This window comes from Rattus rattus, chromosome 12, assembly GCF_011064425.1.
Source record: "Rattus rattus isolate New Zealand chromosome 12, Rrattus_CSIRO_v1, whole genome shotgun sequence".
Lineage (NCBI taxonomy): Eukaryota > Metazoa > Chordata > Mammalia > Rodentia > Muridae > Rattus > Rattus rattus.
Window position 1 is genome coordinate 80,870,236 of NC_046165.1, and position 20,370 is coordinate 80,890,605.

A 20,370-nucleotide genomic window follows, 5' to 3' on the forward strand; every position below is an offset into this window, starting at 1 on the left:
CTTTTGCGTTACTTGTGTGGCCTAAATCTCTGCACATTTGCCTCATTTACACAGACACAGGTAATACTCTAAAACAAAATATTGAAAATTCTTCAATATTACAACACAGAAAGTGTCTCTTTATTTCCATGTGACATCCATGTCTTGACCAGTAGTAATTATAAGTTCCATGTCTTGAAAGCTTCTACACGCAAGGCACCAGCCTAACGACTCTACATCAATTATCCTTTAATCCTTCATAACTGTTCTGTGGGACAATTCCTAAGACCAGTCTTATTTCATGGAGGAGGAAACCAGAGTTCAGAGAGGTTAAGTGGGCTGACTAAGATCAAACAGCAAACACCAAAAGCCATACAGAAACAGCAAAAAAAAAAAAAAAAATGAGAGTGCTTGAAATGATTAGACATTGTCCTTTATTGTTAGGAGAAAAAGCGAAGGCTAAGCACAGAGGACTAAGTGAGATTTCTAAGCCTTGGAAATCGCTCGTTTTTAATTACTCTCCCCAATAATTGCAGGCTTTCCTTTTTAAACACTTTACTTGCAGTGTTAAAATGCCAAGCAGAATAAGAATACTGAAGACTACACTCAAAGACTCATGGGAAAGGAGTGTGCAGTACCAGTTCTCCATGGCAAGACATTGCATTTCTTGTCTGTTTTGTAGGTAAATGTTCTGGATAGGCAAAGCATCTACTAGGGAGAATTCATGCATTCAGCAGTGAAAACGGGGGACCAGTCCCACCCTACTATGGATTCAGTGAAGAATTTTAGATGACAAAATAATGCCCAGTAGTAGTACACACGATGGAGGCAGTTCTGCCAAATTTGATAAATTTTGCATAAACCCATGGGTTTCAGAGGATTATGGAATGGTAAGAAAGAAGGCAGAGCCAAAGACAAATAGATGTACATCATAAAGTGGATACAGGAGACAGGATCTTAACTGGAGGCAAGGCAAGGTGTGGGGGTCTTTGTCTTTTGGTCCAAGTAGCTGTTCAGTTTCTCTCTCTCTCTCTCTCTCTCTCTCTCTCTCTCTCTCTCTCTCTCTCTCTCTCTCTCTCTCTCTCTCTCTCTCTGCCAAGACCTAGACATGCGGATATTGCTAAAGGGGAGACATAAGAAGGGATGGCAGTGCTGTTTATAAAGAGAGGTTCACTGAGCACATCTTGCCATGAGACACGCTTGTCTGGGATACTAGAATCCAGGCTCACAGTGAGCTCAATTTGGATTATATGAAATACGCTTGTCTATAAGTAAGTAAATAAATAAATAAATATTGTTAAAACTCAAATAAAATAAACTAACCCATGGACTACATGCTGGGAGAAATGACCAGATTGAAACCGTGGGGCCAAGGCACATGCTTTTGTGTATGTATGTGTGTGTGTGTGTGTGTGTGTGTGTGTGTGTGTGTGTGTGTGTATGTGTGTGAGTGCATGCACATGCATAAAAATGATCTTTCCTCAACCATCAAAGCATCACAGAAAGCATCCCTACAAGAAAAACTAGTGAAAAGTCTGACATGTAAATTTTTATCTGATATGAGAGACTTTAGAGATGAAAACTACAGACTAATGGGAAAACCCATTTCTTATGCTTATATGCAAAAATAAATGGACATTTTTGTAGGGATGTGATTGGGCAAAAAGACCATGACCTAGTGGTTTGAGACCTACTAGACTGAGAAGGGGACCTGAGCAAGGCCTCGGGATTCAGTAACTTCTTGGCTCTCCTGTGTACCTTTCCACTGACCTAGGTTTGGAACACACTCCTAAAATGAGTTTTATGACCACTGTTTAGATATGGTGGGTCAGAAAATATGAAAGGCCAGTTTCCCACACAGCACGGGGTGGGAGGTGCCAGTTACACTGCAGCTTTTCTTAGGTTTTATGGCTGGTTTTAAATGAAAGAGGTTCAGGCTCCCAGTGCCTGCCATACGGAAGGAAGGCATGCAGGAGAAAATTGGAGAGAAGACATTGCCAACTCCCCCAAGCATGCCTAACTGCTATGACCTGGGAGACTGTCCTCTGAGCTTCGTTAATTCATTTCTTCACCTTCAGCTATTTTTTTAAAGTTGCATATATGGAGAAAACACTCAGGCATAAAGGGAAGGGTCGTCTCCACTTGGTCTTTGAGTTGTGATAAAATTCACCATTCACAATCCTACTCTGTGTCAGGAGAGTCGCCTCTGAGCAAGACCAACTGTGGGAACAAGGACCAGGACATGTGGGGAAAGTGGAGATGGAGGCCACAAAGATTCCCAGGATTCAGACTCCAGAGACCAACACCAGGATGCAGATCTGATTTTATTGTTTAATACCTAAGCTTATATATAGTTTTTCAGCCAACTGGGGTATGACTAGGTATTCAAGGGCAAATCAGAACACAGCATATGTTGTTTAGTCAAATCTGACTCATCTGCCCATGAGGCTATAGGGAAGGGGCCAGATCACCCAAGAAGTTTTCTGTGAAGTCAGGGGAAGCAGCCACTGCAGCCACTGCCCTTACCTCAGGTCCTTTGTGTAGTCTCAGCAGTGTGCTGTGTAAGGCAAATCAGGATTCCTCCAGAGGAACCACAGAGGCTTCATACTCTGTCCCACTTCTTCCTCCACAAGGCTCACTTCCACATCCCCCACACCAACCCTCCACTCTTTTAAGGACACAGCCCTTGACAGAGGCCTCCTCTTGCTTTTCCTAATTTCATCTCAATTCCACCATATCCTCAAAGCCACACAAGGCATTACAACTTGACTCTGTGACTACTTAACCTTTCTTTTCATACATAAAAATTATCGAACATGTATGCCTATCTAGTGGGGGAAGAAGAATAAAATGGCATGTCAATCCAGTACGAGTGCAGCTGCACTTCACGGGAAGGGAAGGCAATGCTATCCTTCAGAAAGTGAAGCCGTCATTCCTTTATTTAGCTGACATAATATTTATATTCCAATTGTAAAGTGGCGGCTACAAATAGGAGCAAAGAGAAGGTAAATTCTCTAAGGGAACCTCGCTGTAAACTCTTACCATTACAAAAGTTCTATTTATATGCAAAAGAATGTGACTAATATCATACGGGCATCTCCACAGTAGGTCAATTTTATACACTCTCTGCAAAGAAATAAAATTAAGCAAACACTACCGTGTAGATGAGTACCTCCTTGGGATCCTCAGTGCAAGATGGAGAGTTTTTGCAGAGGAGTGACCAAGCAGGTTGTCCTAGGACACCTAAAGAGAAAAAGAAGTTCAGATTGTCATTTCAGTGTCAGTTGGACAACGTCTAGACACAATGTCATGAAATGCCACTGTGAGGAACACTGAACTGGCAAGCCTGCCTTAGGAATTGTTTAAAGGGCTTTATTCATAGTGCGGCTTCTGTAACCATTGTCATAACTCTTCAGGAGGGGGATGTGGCTCAGAGAGTGATGGTGAATCACATAGTACCACACAAAGGCAGTGTCAGAGTGGTACCTTACCTGTCCACAGTCTGATTCCCACCCCAAGGCATTCCTAGATGCAGCATCTGACCTCTTCAAGAATTGGGCAGTCCTAACACTGGATTTTCAGTGAGGTTGACCCAGGTTATAGTCAGGAGAACATTTCCCTGGCTTTGTGGAATTCTATGTTAAACCCATTGTGGATCACCTAACTTCCTGTCCTTCAAAACATTAAAGCCGATTCTAATTGATTACAAGTAAGATATCCTAGTTAGGGTTTCTATTGCTGTGCTAAGACACCATGGCCAAAGTCAACTTGGGGAAGAAAGGGTTTATTTCGTCTTATACTTCCAGGTAACAGTCTATCAGTGAGAGAAGTCAGGGCGGGAACTTAAGTAGGGCAGGAACCCATAGACAGTAACCAATGCAGACCCAGGAGGAGTGCTGCTTACTGGCTTGTCTCTCTGACTTGCTGGCCTGCTACCAGTCCTGGGATGGCCCTACCCACAATACTCTGGGACCTCGTACATCAGTCACTAATCAAGAAAATGCCTTTCAGGCTTGCCTACAGCCAGATCTGAAGGGGTATATGGAGGCATTTCTCCTCTCTGGGGTGATTCTAGCTTGGGTCAAGTTGACATAAAGTAGCCCAGCACAGAGAACACAGGCTTTAGTACAGCTACCTAGGTTTAGATCCTATGCAGCTGCTCAATCTAATTGATCTTTTGAGTCAAATGGGCATAAGATATGAGGGATGCAATTTAGAGAATTTTTTTTTCATCATATGAAAGTGACTAAGAGAACAACAGACTCTCAAGCTCACAGATGACACAATGACATCCCCACTGGCCAGCTTCTCTCTACTGCAATCTCTACCTCTACCTTTCCTTCATAGGCCTGATTTTGAAATTAAAAAAAAGAAAAATTCCAAAGTCACAGACACTAGTTCGTCCTCTGGGATTTTTGGAAGAGTCATTATTTTTTTTTTAAGTTGAGTTATTTTGCTCCGTATCATGATACTTTCTCTGCTCATAATGAGATTGAAATAATTCATTCGTTATCCAGCAAATACTTACTGAGGCTATAGAGCTCCCATGTAGTATTTTCTATAGCTCTGAAAATAAAAGCCTCACAATCTACCTGTATCCTCATAGGGGGAAAAGAAACAAATAAAATAACTATATCATGCGCTTGAGTAATGGTGCTAATGCTCTGGGAAATGTCCTCCCCTGCCTCCTACCTCACCCAGAGAGAGGCAGTGTGGGTGGGGGTTGGGGGGGGGACGGTGAGAAGGGGAGAGAAATTGAGACTGAGTTCTAATTTTCCAGGCCCTGAGAATGGAATAGGGTGGTTGACTAAGATAATGTAATCCTGGTATGGGATGTGGGATGGATCACACTCAGCAGAAGTGACTTACATCACTTCACCATGTGAAGACAGCGACGGAGCAGGAGACTGCCCTGGTGGCAGAGCTAATGTGAGGCTGCTGCCAGGCGAGGGAGGCTAAGGTTTGTTAGCAAGCCACTAGAAGCCAGCGAGAGGTAGGATCCTATCCCCACACCCCCAACCTACCCATTCTCAGGGAACTTTCTCTGCGACATGGCCCTAATGACTTTCTGATTTCACTTGGACAGTCCCGAGAGCTACCAGACAAAAACATCTCAAGCTTCTCAGTTTGCGGTATGTTTTGAGTGCCACCCTATGAAATGAGCACAGAGAACTCTGGGGAGATGTTTACATTTTTTAAACAAGGAGATTAAGAAAGATCTCACTAGGAATAAACATCTCAGGCAGAAGCTGACTGAGAAGCAGAAAGCAGACAAAAAGACAGCTTTGAATAAAGACATTTTCCAGGCAGAGGGTGCAGAATGTGCCTGGGAATGTTGATACATTGGAAGGGAAACTGGTGTGGCTGCTAAAGAGAGGACAGAGTGGCAGGGGATGAGATAGCAGGAAGCAGCAGCTCAGAACAATGGGACGCTGCTGTCCTTTGGGCTTTTATTTGCTGCAGGGTATGTAGCCACTATAAGACTCTGAGTTGAGTTGGTCCAAGAGCTGGCTTGCATTATAGTAAGGTCTCCCTGGCTCATTGGTGAGAATAGACTGAGGATAAGACCATTAAGAAACCTCTTGTGGAAACCTGAAAGGGAAAAACTGCAGCCAGTCTGTGTGGACATAGTGGGGACTAGACGGCTCTAGGCTGTATATTCAGAAGGTCAGATCCAAACGACTGGCACCACACTGGATGCAGAGGGACACTCCTGATTTCTTAATGATGCAGAGGATTAAAGTAGATAGCAAGACAACTGGACTAACCATCTGAAAAAGTGATCTCCCTAAAGCCAGTCAGGCCAAAGACGCAGGGGACATGTTTGGCAGACACAGAGTAAGAAACCAGAATCCATAAGAAATCTCCCAAAGTCAAGAAAAAAACCAGAAGCACAGCAGAGAAATGGGAGTTGTTCAAAGAAGAAACTACAATGGATCGTGAGCTTGAGAAGCTCAGTCAGTAGTCAGCAAGAAAATGGAAATTAAAATAATAAGATTTCATTTTCCTTCCATCCCAAGTAGTTAACATGAAAAGGCCTGGCGAAATTCGATGTTGTCCAAGATGTGAGGAAAATAATGTAATATTCCAATTACTTCTGGCAGAATCATGAATTGGAACATTATTCTACTGAGAGCTTTTATTGTATTTATCAAAAGCAGTACTGCATATTCCATGCATAGTGATTCGACCTGGCAGATGTGCAGGGCTCCATAAACACGCATACAAGGAGGGACATGCTAAGGAGAGTATTCTAGTACTTTTTAGTATAACAAAACTTTGCAATGATCTAAAAATTCACCCCAAAAAGGGAAATGGGTGAGTAAAATTTGCTGCACATGTAGTATGTAACAGTCTTAAAGGGGATTGTTGGCTTTATAAACATATATCTCTACACATTTCACGTCATAAATAATTATTAAGCAACAAAAAGAACTCAAAGCACACAAACACAATCACATGTCTTCTAGTGAAAACACATTTACATATGGGAAAATAAAAAGAATGGAGGGCTTATGGACACACCCAGATTCACAGGATTTGGGGCAGGGAGTGAATACATCAGAGAGAATAGAGAGTTAAAGAAAAGACAGGAAATTACAGGGAATCTAGGTCCATCAATAAACCTTTTGAAAAGAAAAGGGAAAGAAAAAAAATAAGCAAAACTCTGAAAAGAAAATCTGCCCAATGAGAAGGCCAGAATGTCTTGTATACTGGAAATTCAGATGTTTGTGGTCTCATTTTTGTGCCTGTTTGTACCTTACAGGTTTTTTTTTTTTTTTTTTTTTTTTTTTTTTTTTTTTTTTAAAGGAATGAATGGTGGTATCCTGTGTTCTTGTCTTTATTATGGACATCCACGCTCTTTTTTTTTTTTTTTTTTTTTTTTTTTTTTTTTTTGGAGCTGGGGACCAAACCCAGGGCCTTGCGCTTCCTAGGTAAGCGCTCTACCGCTGAGCTAAATCCCAGCCCTGTTTTTTGTTTTTTCAAATAAAAGAAAGAAGGAAAGTGGAGGGGGCAAGGGGAAAAAGGAACAGAGGAGAGAAGTGGGGTCAAGGAGAAAGAGGGAGTAAAGATGGGGAAAGGAAGCAAAATTGGGTTGGTGGGGGGCAGGGAAGGCCAGAGAGATTAAGGGAGGGCCAGGTCCAGTCAGAGAGAGTAAGGGAGGGTCAAGAAAAGTCAAGGAGGGTCAGAGAGGGTCAGGAAGGGATAGTTTCGGTCAGGAAGGGCCAAGTCAGGTCAGAGAGGGTAAGAGAGGGTTAGGGAGGGTAAGGGAGGGTCAGGGGGTGTCAGAAAGGGCTAGGTTGGGTCAGGGAGGGCCAGGTCAGGTCAGAGAGGGCAAGGGAGGGTCAGGGAGGGTAAGGGAGGGTCAGGAAGGGCTGGGTTGGGACAGGGAGGAACAGGTCAGGTCAGGAAGGGGAAGGGGGTGTCAGGGAAGGTAGTAAGGACCAAAAAGGGCCAGAGGGGCTTAGGGGTGGGGCTCAGGGACAGTCCGGGAAGGCCAGGGATGGTCAGAGAGGGCCAGGGACAGAATTCTCTGCATATCTTGGAGTGCATTTAAATTGGTCAGAAGAGTTTGCTCTGTTAAAAACAGGATTCCAAACTGTGGAGCATTTTGCTATTGTAGCTTCAGTTTCTTTGTTACTTATTTTGTTTGTGGTACTGGGGATCAAAGTCAGGACCTTAGACACTCTAGATGAGTGTTCTGCCTCTGCCTTACATGCCCACCCCACAGTTCTGCTTCAGGTTTAAGTAGAGACCAAGATTAAAGCACCCCAGGCTGCTTCAGCCTGCAGAACAGCATGGAAGTTCACCCAGGACAGGAAAACAAATACCATCTGCAGGGAAAAGGAGTCCTGTGCCTGTGGATCCCGGAAAGCCAGAAGTGGCATTAGCACCTTCCTCCACCCCAATTCTTGGAACCACTAACACCAAAGGGAAGAGAGAAGCACAGGTTTGCTGACAGAGTAAACCAAAAAAGTATTCTGTGGACATCTTTCCAACCTTTCTGAAATGCTTGTTGCAATTTTCTAGAATCAAGAGAACAATATGCTTGATTAGTCCTCAGCCAACTTAGCAATTTTCCTTTTTTTCCAATTTCTTTCCTTGCAGCCTGTTCATTATTAACCTTATATGTTCTAAGGCTGGAGACAAGAATTTTCCTCCTATAAAGTAGAATCCTCACTTTCAAAAATGAGATTGCTTTAAGGAGAACTCATTTTGGTCACTCATAATCAAAAGATCCTCTCTGAACCTAAGGGGTCACCTGTCAAAGGGCCAGCATTTGTGAAGAAGGGTTCTTGCCTTCCTGAAGGGAGACTCTACAGAGAAGAAAAACCTTACAGGAGATTTCACCATCATGAAACGCAAGCCTAACCTAAGCCTTCAATTTTGAACTGATAGATACTATTTGTTCGAAGGTGCATTATATCCATGCTTACTTCAGAGGCCTTAGCTTATAACTTTGAAAAGGCAACATACCCTTGAGTACTTTCCATGCAGGCAGCTAGGAAGCAAAGGTACCAATCAAAGGATGAATTCGCCTCAACTGTTAGACTCATGTCCTAGTCTAGATATTCAGATGCCACCATTTTTTGTATCAATACACAGATTGTACAGTTTGTACAAATGGATTAGATTGATTTCTACCAGGAAAACATCAAGGCAGAGGGAGATTTGTGAATATGTCACAGATGTAAGTGTGCAACTCTGTGACTTTTATTTGGACAATGCTAAGTATGCTTCCACATGTAGAATACACTTTTCAGAGCTGCTCTTGCACAGAAAAATTTAATTTGTCTGCCTAAGTGTTCATAATTACGTTGTGGGCTGTGACAAACACTGAGAAGTCCTTGCTGCATGTCTACAGACAAATACACACCAGAGAGCTCTCAGCAGGGGCCACCCCTACTCACAAGATGGGTGATGCTTTTCAATCCCATGAAAATAGAGTCCTCTAGCCCTTTGGTTTCATGTTCCCATTTCTGGATAAAACCATAGCCAAGGGTTCATGGTGAAATGGCAAGGAATGAAGCTATTTGGAGTTGTCATGGGTTAAACTGTCACATTGTTTGGGACACATGAAGACACCATAATATGTTTTGCCAGATTATAGACCTGGGAATGCTTTTTAGCAAAATATGATCCAATCTTGCATTGTGGTTTAGGATGTTGATTTGGACCCTGAGATTTATAAGTCAAACAGGCACAGGGCTCTACCCAAGTCTTCACACTCTTGTTCCCATTGGTGAGCAGAGTTTATAACTCTGCCTTCTCAATAGAATTATGAGGGGATTTCATGATTGATTCATGCAAAGGGTATGCTACATGGTTAAAATCAGGACAGACATCACCATCCCCTTCTGTTCTCATCGGAGTCACCATCATTAAGTTTTAAGGAGATCTCCAATTCCACCCACCATCCTCACTGCCATTCAAGGTTCGCTTAAAACACCACTCACTGCATTGTTTGGTAATTGATTACTTCCGTTCATTTAATGAAGTATTTACTGAGTATGTAAGTGTCAGACTCAATGCTGGGGCCTAAGGTCTGAAACAGTAATAAAATAATAAATCTCCAGAGAGCATTTCAAGCCGACACTGGTCAAAAGGGATGACTCCTTTTCTTTCAAGCTGAAAGTAGAATGATGGAGGAAAAGAACTGGGTTAGATCTTGGACCAGGTGCATGAGGAAGACAAAAGCAGGTGTAGCAGGAATGTTTTCTAAGAACACAAACACAGCCCGGCCCCCTCCACTGTTATTCAAAGTCAGCAGAAAACCATATGAGTCATCAGATTTATTGACCTTTATGGGAATCACTAGATAATTCTGGATTTCAGAGGAAAACCAGTCAAGAAAGAGATGAATCTGGTATCACGTATACTTCTCAACACCTATTCCTGTGTTTGAGATGTATGCTACAGTTAGCATTCATCTTGGGGTCAACAAAGGCAACGCGTTATTTATTTTATTTTCCTATCATTTCTGAGACAAAGTTTTTCTAGGATAGCTTGGAACGTGTATCCAGCTCAGGTTGTCCTGCAATGTGTTGTGATAGTACCAGCAAAAAGAGAGAGAAAAACCCAATATCCAAGATCTTTCTTTTTCTCATTAGAACACCAGTGCTTCACAGGACAAATAACGCCTTTCTGACTAAGATATCTGCATTAAATTTAGTTTATTTCATGGACCTAACAACTCTATTTCCTAGATAATTATTATGTTACATACAATACATGCATATAATAGCCATGGATTCTTTGCAAGTTGATAGAAGGGAAAGGAGAGAAGAGGAGAAAAGAGAAGAGAAGAGAAGAGAAGAGAAGAGAAGAGAAGAGAAGAGGGGTTGAGGGGAGGGGAGGGGAGAGGGAAGTGAGGGGAGGGGAATAAAGTAGAGGGGAAGGGAGTGGAATGGAGGGAAGAGGCCGGGAGGGCATGTGTCACTGTACCCCTGTCCTAGCATGTGGTGAAGAGCTCCAGTGGGCCTCTTGTAGTTTTTACAGTAGTTTCTCAGTGAAGACTCCAAAGACACAAGCTTCCTGGCTCAATTCAGGTGCATTAGGAATGGAAAAGTCCAGTCAGACCAAAATTCCACCACAAGGCTATAGGAGACCAGAGCACACGACCCCAAAAGTGATGTTTCTTTGGCATATTTCACATATTTGCCAACATTCCCCGTTACGAGAGGTAATGCAGGGTAGGGGAAGTGTTTAGCATGATTCCTACTTAATACCTCAAATGTCCCTGGAGAGCCAGAGATATGATAAGACAGCATTAGTTATATCTGGAAAAGAGTCTTAATATCAGAATATTTCTCTTTGTTACTCTGGTGCTAGAAAAACTAAGAGAAATGTTGGAGTTTGAACTGGCATCCGATGGAGGGAAGCATTAAGCGTTTCTATGACAGAATGAGACTATGTTTGCAATTTCCTAATGTTTTCTTGGTTTGGGGGAGGACATAAAAGAAGAATGAAAACCCTACCTGTCCTTTTGTTTTCCTTGCACAGGGAAAAGAAAATTATAAAATAATCGGTCTGCTTAACTACCGGGAAGACAGAAGTGACTTTAAAAGACATTTTTTCAATACTGTCACACTGTGAAGTTCTGGTTTCGTGACTATTTCAATTATTCATACACAGATACACATATGTCTTGTATATGCATACATTCACACACACACACACACACATTGCAGCTGAGGAAATACTAAATATCTCATTCTTGAGCCTTACTCAACATGTTAATGCGACCCTTTGATGTAATCTCTGGCCACTCTAGTGAGGCCAATCTACTGTATGCTAAAGTAATTTCACAGCCACAAGCAGTGTACAGCATGCTTCAAGTAGCTTCCATCGTGCCTTGATTCTCTGGCCGATACAAAATCTTGATGGTTAAATCATTTCCACATTGTCCTAAGAAACTCCCCAGTGCTAACATGTACACAGCCACTCCCCACCACTAATTGCTAAAACTGCACAGAGAACGTTAAGCAATAGAACTTGAGGCAACTGTTACTAGTTAAAGATGAAATTCAGAGAGAGAGGGTAGGAGGAGGGAGAGGGAGAGGGAGAGGTTAGGATGGCTTATGGGAGTCTCAAAAGGCACAGGGAGGAAGGAACAGCAGCTGGATAACATGGTCTATTTTAAAGGTAAGTTATCCCTTAGAGCAATTAATGTGAGTGTTCCCCTCATACTTCTCAACCCTACACTCTGAAAAAGGATCTCTTCTAATGCAAGACTAAGAGAGCCAATTACCTCAGCACCAAGCCACATCCTAAATTCCTGGACTTGGCAGTTAAATGTTTTTTTTTTTCCTTTCCCTTAGAAACTGTTCTTCCAGAAATCTTCACTAACAACTCTGACTTTCTACATATACACTCTGAAAAGATGAATGAGAACTAAGCAATTATGCACCAAAGTGGAGAGGGGACTGAGAAGGGCCTACATTCTTAGCTCAACCGCTAAGGAGCTCTGAGGTCTAGTTCATACTTAGAGTAAAAGGCAGCGAGCATAACAATTAACAAATCCAGGGCATTTGGTATGCAGAGCGTGCTCCAGCAGCTGGTTCATTCCCGCACAATAACCTTTTACAGAGGAACCTCCATCACACCATGTGACATAACAGCAGGTAAGGAGCATGCTAATCAGCTTTGCCAGGCTGGAACTGAATATCTGAGTCACTTTGAAGGAGTGGCCCATGGCCTTAAAGGCTTCAGTCCATGGTCACTTGTCTGGGTTACTCTGGGCCAGGGGCAGTACAGTGCACCACAGTGGGAGTGTATGGTGAAGAAAGACTGTGCAACTATAATTGCTGAGAAACAAAAGGACAGACAAGAAGGAGCTTGTGTGCCCATATCCCTGTTGAGGACAATCTCTGAATGCCCTAACTTCATTAGGATGTGAGTTAGATCTCACATCCTGAAGACTCCAGTCCAGCCAAACAGAACTATGGGTTGTGGACCAAACTTGAATACATGAGTCTTGGGAAAACAGTCTTTACCACAGTTGTAGAGAACAGCTCACCTGTGTCCACCAACTGATGAGGATCCCAGCGTAAACTCCCACCCAGAGCCCAGCCCTTAGCAACCCACTGCGTATACAAGTGTGATAAACCCCTAAGGTGTACTAGAAAGCTGCTTCCAGCAACCAGGGGCCACGATTTATGAGGCATGATAGCAAAATAGAAACATCTCACCATTAGAGGTTTTCCAGGCCCAGGCAGTAGTTTCCTCTCTGAGCCTACGATAACATTACAGATGCTCCTTGTCTTACAGTGGGTGTGGATTATAGAAAAGCCATCAAAGTTGAAGATTCCATTAGTAGAAAGTGCATTGACTATTCATCCCAGCTTAGTGACACAATCCCTTCATGGTCTCATGGCAGATTGAAACCATGCTCACTCCCATGGCCTAGCATAAGAGAGAGAAACATGCCCACGTTGTCACTACCCCAGGAAGAGATCTCCATTGAGCACTTGAAGTCTGGTTTTGTACCTCCACCAGGTAAAAAATCATGAAGCCACATCATCTTAAGTCAGATACCACCTGTACTTATTTTACAGGCTGTCCTCGTGGATATAGAAACTGTGGTCCCTAGCCCGCTGTGAGAAGCCTTGCTCTATGCCTGGTACTATCTAAGCATTTTCCCACACTGAGTCATGAGACATTCACATGGACCTCCCCAATACTGTCCTTTTGATTCCTGTTTTAATGATGAGGAAACATGGGCAGAATCAGCTACTTGCTGTAAATCATAATCTGTCTTTGCCTGTTTTGTCTCTCTGTCTCTGATTCTTTCTCTGTCTTTTTCGCTGTATGTGTATGTATGTATAGTGCATATCTATGTAATATATGTGTATTTGTGTCATGCACATGCAGAGACCAAAGGATAGCACAGGGCATCTGCTCTTTCACTCTTTACTTTATTCCCTTGAGATGGGTTTTTTCAACAAACCTGGAACCTTTCTTCTGGCTGGCAGCTAGCAAACTCTCCCCGTCGCTGCCATGCCCACAAGCAGTGCTGACATTAGAGGGGCACATGGCCTTGGCTGGCTCTTTACATAGTTCCTGGGATCTAAACTCAGGCCATCGTGCTTATACATCCTTTAAGCTCCTTTCCGGCTCCCTAAATCCATTTCTAAACTATGGATCCTGGATTCTCTTCCTCAAGGAATGGCTCAACACACACTGGATGACCTCACAGTAATAGGCAAATGACATCTTTCCTATGTCCCAATATCTGGGATAATTTAATTCCTAGTTCAAGGTAAACTGGAAAATGAAAGAATTCATACGAATATCAAAACAGCCTACTCTGTCATTCAGCAGTGTGTGTGTGTGTGTGTGTGTGTGTGTGTGTGTGTGTGTGTGTGTGTGTGTAATTTTTTAACAAACGAGGGCTTTAGGTGTCATACAGGAGTGAGGAACTGAGTCTAAACCCTAGAGCTCACATAAAGGCAAGAGCAGTAATGCTGTATTTGATATACTGAAGGTGAAGTGGGAAACAGAGATAGGATGATCCCCAGATGTTCATGGACCAGTCAGCCTGGATGGTGCATTCGGCAGCACACAAAAAAGTGTTTCTTAAACAATGTGGAAGGCAAAGACTAATACCCAAGGATCCCCTATGATTCCATACATGGACACAAAGGACTGGCACAAAAGCACACATGACCAGACAGCTCACACACATCAGCTGAGGGACACAGAATCTTTTGTTCACTTGGGGAGTCATTCATTCCCCTTAGGTTGACACCATGTTGCTCTAAGCTGCATAAACCTGGGTTTCCTGCTCTCACTAGAGAAGAAATCTGTTCTTTATTCATTTAAGAAATTATTTTTTAAGATACATTTTACTTAACCCAATAGATCAAAAAATATTTCAACATGTAATAAAATTTACGATACATTAAAATTTTTATGTTAAGCATTCAAGATTCAGAGGGTTCTTTATAGTTATGGCCAATCTGAGCTCACAGGGCCTATGAGCGCTGAGGGTCCACATGTCAGTAGTAGCCAGCGTTAGTACCAGTTCATAAGGGTATTAGGGTTGGTTCACACAGTCCTAGTGGAAATGGTTTAGAAGAGCCATGGTTATTGGTATTTCTAAGTTTCTTTTCTTGGGCTGGACAGATTTCCTACTACAGGGGTCGTCTAGACCTGGATTGAACAGGATCCCATAATAGAGTCCACTTAAGTCTCCTGTTGCCTTGAAGTTCTGCTGAACTTTGCATGTCCTGGGCTACTCTTTCTAGCCTTCCTCCTGAGGGAGAGTGAGAAGGCAAGGACTGGGCATCTCACAGGTATTTAGAATCTTTTCGATGTTCACTTAATATTCCTTAACTCCCACCTAATTCTCAGTGACAATAATTCCGGATCCTTTTCTAGAATCACACCATCCCCCTTCTAAGTCAGTCTCTGACTTTTGAAGCTGCTCCTGTAATTATAGTCATCCATTGCCTAACAACAGGGACACATTCTGATAACAGTTCGTAGGCAACTTCATTCCCATCAAACAATATGGTGTGTACTTATGTAAACTAAGATGGGTACAGCATTTCCAGGCAGGATAAATTTACAGGATCCTGTTCAGATAGGCTATCTCCCATTCAAAATATCAGAGTCCAGTCCACAAACATTAATTTTATTAGTCTTTTTTCTTGTACTATTTTAGTTAATATAACCAACTATTTACAGGTATCAAATTCCTTGGTCAGTAGTACCCACAGGAGGAATGTACCACTCATTTAGCTACTAGATTACTGGAGCAAATTTTTTTTCCAGTTGGTGGATATATTTTGGGGGGACATATTAGCATGTTGTACCCATTTTTCAGTTTTTCTTCAAATTGATATTGGGATTGGTTTATGTCTTTCCAATACAAGGGGCTTTGTTCCTATGTTTCTTTTCAGGGACACAGTTTGAAAAGATTTCTTACTCTTGTCTTCTGTTCTTCTGAGGAGACCTTCCATTGACTTATATATCGATTTCTTCATGGATACTCATTCTATAGCATTATACTGGGTCTCAAAATGTGGTCGACCGGAACATTCAAATCCATTGTACTTCTTCAACACTGTTTTAGCTACTCCAATTACTTTGTGGGCAAATAACTTTTAACCTAATCTTGCTTTTTTATAAACTAAGACTTTAAAAGGAAAGACATGGAACTTGCATGTAATTTTGGACACAATTGCAATCCTTACTCTGGGAAGACCTTAAAACTATGAGGATAACGTGCCCCTGCATTTATTAACATTTTCTCTTACATCTTTTATTTGCATTGTACAGTTTTGGCATGCAAGTTCATTAGACTCATCTGAACATTTTACATATGATAGTAATGAAAATTATGCTATATTTTTAATTTCAGTGTCCACTGTCATTGCTACCACACAGAATCACAGTGTTGTTGTTTTTTTAATTGTGGTTTATTTTTTTAATCTCTTATTCCACAACTCTACTGAGTTTGCTCACTAACTTTAGGAATTGGTTTTATGTGTCCTCTTTACTTTGCAGATAATTTAAGGTTTTTTCTGCTTAGAAAATCGTGTCATTGGCAAATACCAATGTTTGCCTCTGCCTTTCTCTCCGTCTGCCGTTCATCCTCTCTTGCTTTCTAACTGCTCTGATTAGAGCTCCCCGTGTGCTAGGGAGTAGCAGAGAGCACAGATCTTTTGCACTTGTTTCACTTATTTTTACCCCAAACATTTTTATTATTCTTTAGTCTTTGAAAAAAGTTAAATTCTTCATTTGCCAAAATACCCAGGATTAGAAAAATGGGTTTAACTTTTCAAAGCACTTCTCTAAACAGAAGTCAGCCTTATAAAAAATTGAAGATTAAAAAGTTTAAAAGAATTGAAATCAATCCAAGAAATCCATTCATGCTTCAGGCTCCTCCAGGAACTGGCACTGTTATGTACTCCCATTCAGTAAAATCTGACATCACTTAGTAATCTTTCTTCCTTCCAGTGTAATTCCAAACTTTTTTTTCCACTACCAGAATGACAAAAGGATCAAATCTCAGAAATGTTTTGAGAATTTTTTTAATCACTCTTCACCACAGTGTGAATTTTTGATCCTATACAAGTGTCCATTAGCTCTAACATGAGGAGCTGCAACAGTTGTAGTGGCTGTATTAGTCACGATGGCCACGTTGCAAGTGCATGTGATACTTCTTAACATTTTGGGTAAATATGCTGGTTTTTCACCATTAAGTATGATATTAGTCGTGGGTTTGCTTATTTATTTATTTCTGTGTGTACATGTGCATGTGTGCATGTGCACATGAATCATAATACTGGCATAGTAGTCAGAGGACAGCTTGTAGGACTCAGTTCTCTCTTACCATGTAGGTAGAACTCAGGTCTTCAGAGTTGGCAGCATATGGCCCACCCAGTCACTCACAGATACGTGGTGGGTTTTTATAGATACTGTTTATCAATTTGAGATAGTTCTCTTAAAATTCAATACTTCTGAAAGTTCTTTTCCAAAACCAGTGTTGAATTTGTTAAATGCTTCTTCCTTATTGATTATATTCATGTTATTATGAATCTGTTAATGTGATAAATTTTATCGATTAATTTTTTTAATAATAAACCAGATTTATATTAATTCACTTACTGATGAACCAGGCTTGCATCTCTGAAAAAAACTCAATATTACCATGATGTATAATTCTTCTTTTTTTCAAATTTTGATTGCTAAAATTTCATTAAGAATTTTGTTTAGTTTTTGCACTGCTTTTGATTTTTGGCAAATAGTGGCAATATGTTTATAAAATTACCTAGAAAGAAATAGTGAAAAATTGGATTCCTCAGTGAATGTATTGAGGCCTAAGTATTTGTACATTTTTAAAAAGATGAATTCAATTTCCTTAGCTGTTATGAGTTATAGTGTTGTATTTTTCTAAACTGTCAAATGCTGGGTAAATACAGTGCTCTGTCATTGTAATTGTGATATCTGTTGTGTCTGTAGTGATTGCCCTTGCTTCATGCTTCATTTTAGACTTCTTTGTTGGAAGGTTGTCAGCTTTACTGATTTTCAGAGAGAATCATCTATTCCTGCTCTATTTGCAGGAAAGTGTTTTTTAAAGATTTATTTATTTATTATTTATAAATACATTGTAGCAGTCTTTAGACCTACCAGATGAGGGCATCTGACCTCATTACAGATGATTGCGAGCCATCTAGGATTTGAACTCAGAACCTCTGGAAGAGCATTCAGTGCTCTTAATCACTGAGCCATCTCTCCATCCCAGTAAAGTATTTTTATAACACATGCCTTTTATTATTGTGCTTTAAGTCTACCTCCAGTTATTTCAAGTAAAGTGTTCTTACAGCCTGATAACAGCTCAGCTGTTTCATACTCAAATGATTTATTTATAAACATCTAGCTATGTAATCACTAAATTTTAAGACATCTTACGTTGTGTTTGTCTTCTTTGCTCTTTGCATTTGTTCCTTTTATTTTCCATACCATTTGTGAGCTATTTGAGTAATTTATTTGGTATATCCAAAGTGTTTTTAGAGCACCACTCTGCACATTTTATTATGTGTGTTAAATATCACATATATTCATAAAATTAATAGATTGTTGGTATCTTCATTCTTCTAGTTTAAATAAGAATTAAAATCTCTCTTTGCATCCCTACCTCTATTCATAAAATAATGATCATAACTTTTTCTCTTCGTATCTGCTTCCCATTCTTATCAGTGTGCTTAACCTTTGAACATCATTTACAACTGTCAAGATCATTTCGTCTTTTCATTCTGGTGTTCCAGGATTCCATTTTAACTGTTTTCATTCTTCAGAAAGATTTTCTGGCAGTATATTTTCTTGGTTTTCCTTCTTCTAAGGAAAGAAGCCTGCCTTTCACTCCTCCATTCATTGCTGAAGGACATTTTCACCGGTTATAGGATTCTAGGTTGACTGTTGACTGATATTTTCATTCAGTCCTTGAAAGCTGTAAATTCCTGAGTGTCAGGAGGAACTCAAGAAGAAAAGTACATAATAGACTGTACCTTCTTGAATTGAAATGTCACCAGAATAATTTGGTTCTAGCAGGAGGAACAGATATGTGGAAAAAAATTACAGCAACATCTGATAGTGAGAGAAATATTCTTATTTTGACTAATGGCCAAAGATTAGAATGAGACAATGGAGAAAAGTCAGATCTAATAGGCAGGTGTCTGAGGGTCAGGATGTCTTCAGAAGCAGGTGGAGATGGTGTGGGAAAGATGGGAAGACAGGGGGCTAAAACTCATCTAAACTTTATTCTGTGTATAGCAGGGAGCCGCTACATTTAAAGCACTGATTACCACACCCCTACTCATTTAAAGTAGCTTTCAATGAATTATTAGCATTCTCTTCAGTCTGATATTAATGAAAATCTAATTTTTGAAGTGTTATAGTGTGTTAATGGCCAAAAAGAGTAAAAGAAAACTCTATGAGTTCTGCCTTCACTCCAGTTTGCATGAGCTCCACCCTGTCTGTTGTATGAGTTCAGTGTCTCTGTGGCTAATGAAAGGAATATCGTACTGTGATCAGAGCAAAGTAGCAGACAGCAAGAGAAAGGAAGGCCTTCAACTTTTCCACAGCTTTGTCACAACATTAAAATTTCCTAATATTCATTTCACATTATTTACTGAGGGAAAATTTACCAATGCCATTGGCTACAAACGAAGTAGATGTTTGTATACTTTGTCAAATTTGCACTCTACTCTCCAGAAATTCTCAGTATCCAGAGACATTCAGATTGATGCAGGTTCTATGGTGCCCTATGGACAATTTGTCAGGCACCTAAGGCTTTTCAAGGAAGAAAACAGAACTCATTTCTGTAGGCGCTGAATAGTTATAGGAAATAGCCAACACACTTCAAGTCCATCAAATGATCAAACCATCATTTCAGAGGCAAACAGAAAAAAAAAAAACCTGTAAATTATAAGGAAAGATAACAACAGTGCCTAACTACTTCCTGGTTTATTTTTAGTCCAACTGCTTGAAAGAAGTGTTTGTCACCTTTATGCTGCCTCTAGGGAGTCATACATGTTTGGCTGTGGAGACATGGGAGAAAGCTGGAGACTGGGAAGATGACATGGTCATTTATTTAAATGTGCATGCTGCACAAATACGCAACCAGAGAGCAGATCCCCAGAATGTATGTAAAAAGTTGTCATGGTGGTCTATGTCTGTAATCATAAAGATGGGGAGGCAGAGACAAGAAGATCCTTACCCACTCTTGATCTCCAAATTTAAAGGAAGTCCCCCTCTCAAAAAAAATGTGGAGGACAATAAAGTAAGATGCTGTACATGAAGAACCTCTGGCGTCCAAATGCATGTGCACATGTGTACATACAAGCACACATGCACACACATAAAATAAAATAAAGTGGCAAGATTCAATCTGGTCAGGTTCTTCAATTTAATCTACTTATTTGTGTATTTATTTGTTTCTTTTAAGTTTGCTTCTGTTATTTTTAAATTGTGTATATGTCCATGTGAGTGTAGGTATCCTCGGAGTCCAGAGCATTGGATCCTCCTGGAGATGGAGTTACAGGTAGTTGTGAGATGACATACTTGCATGCAAGAAATGGAACTCAGGTCCTCTGTAAAACCACCAAGACCTCTTAACCAATCGGTCAGTTGTTGAGCTCCAGGTTCTTAAATGTCAAACTGTTTAAGAACTAAACAAACTAAATCTAAAAACTGCCTATCAAAAATAAATATGTCAGTAGGTATGTTATATTAGCGACAGGAAAAGGAGCCAAAGCAGGCTCCCTGGTTAGAGCCTGAAGCAAATCGGACTGGAAGGAAACATAATTGTGTTCCATATCTATTAACATATTTACTCATTTAATTCACATCTTTTTTCTTTCTTAATATTCTGTTTTTCTG

At 40.8% G+C, this 20,370-nt stretch overlaps 1 long non-coding RNA gene across 1 annotated transcript in view; it reads right to left on the bottom strand.

The window, feature by feature from the left end:
* Positions 1-3,154: 3,154 nt before the first annotated feature.
* LOC116914024 overlaps positions 3,155-20,370 on the bottom strand; it is a 403,690-nt gene continuing 386,474 nt past the window's right edge. Inside the window, exon 3 of the long non-coding RNA XR_004389658.1 lies at positions 3,155-3,222. This is a non-coding gene — a long non-coding RNA (uncharacterized LOC116914024). The remainder of the gene's footprint in view (positions 3,223-20,370) is intronic.